The sequence below is a fragment of the Brassica oleracea genome, chromosome C1 (assembly GCF_000695525.1).
Source record: "Brassica oleracea var. oleracea cultivar TO1000 chromosome C1, BOL, whole genome shotgun sequence".
NCBI lineage: Eukaryota > Viridiplantae > Streptophyta > Magnoliopsida > Brassicales > Brassicaceae > Brassica > Brassica oleracea.
Window position 1 is genome coordinate 26,669,580 of NC_027748.1, and position 339 is coordinate 26,669,918.

Genomic DNA, 339 nt, shown 5'->3' on the forward strand with positions numbered 1-339 from the left:
ACACTCTTATGTACATTTACAATAATATGGATTCAACTTTCAAGACTCCAATACATTGTTTTGTAAAAAAAAAATAAGTAAGTGACTAAGCTAATATATTCTTTGAAAGTGTGAGAACATTGACATATACCACAAAGAAATAGATTTTTGTTTTCGTGACAAAGTTAAGAATTTTGTAAAAGTAAGTTTAACATATAAATTTTCGTGACAAATATGAAAAAGCAAAGATTTTTGTACAATTTTGACAAAACAACACAAAACATAGTTCTCTAATGTCTTAATAAAATATTGCTTAAGGGTGCAATAATTAAATATATCAATTCATATACTATACTAAAA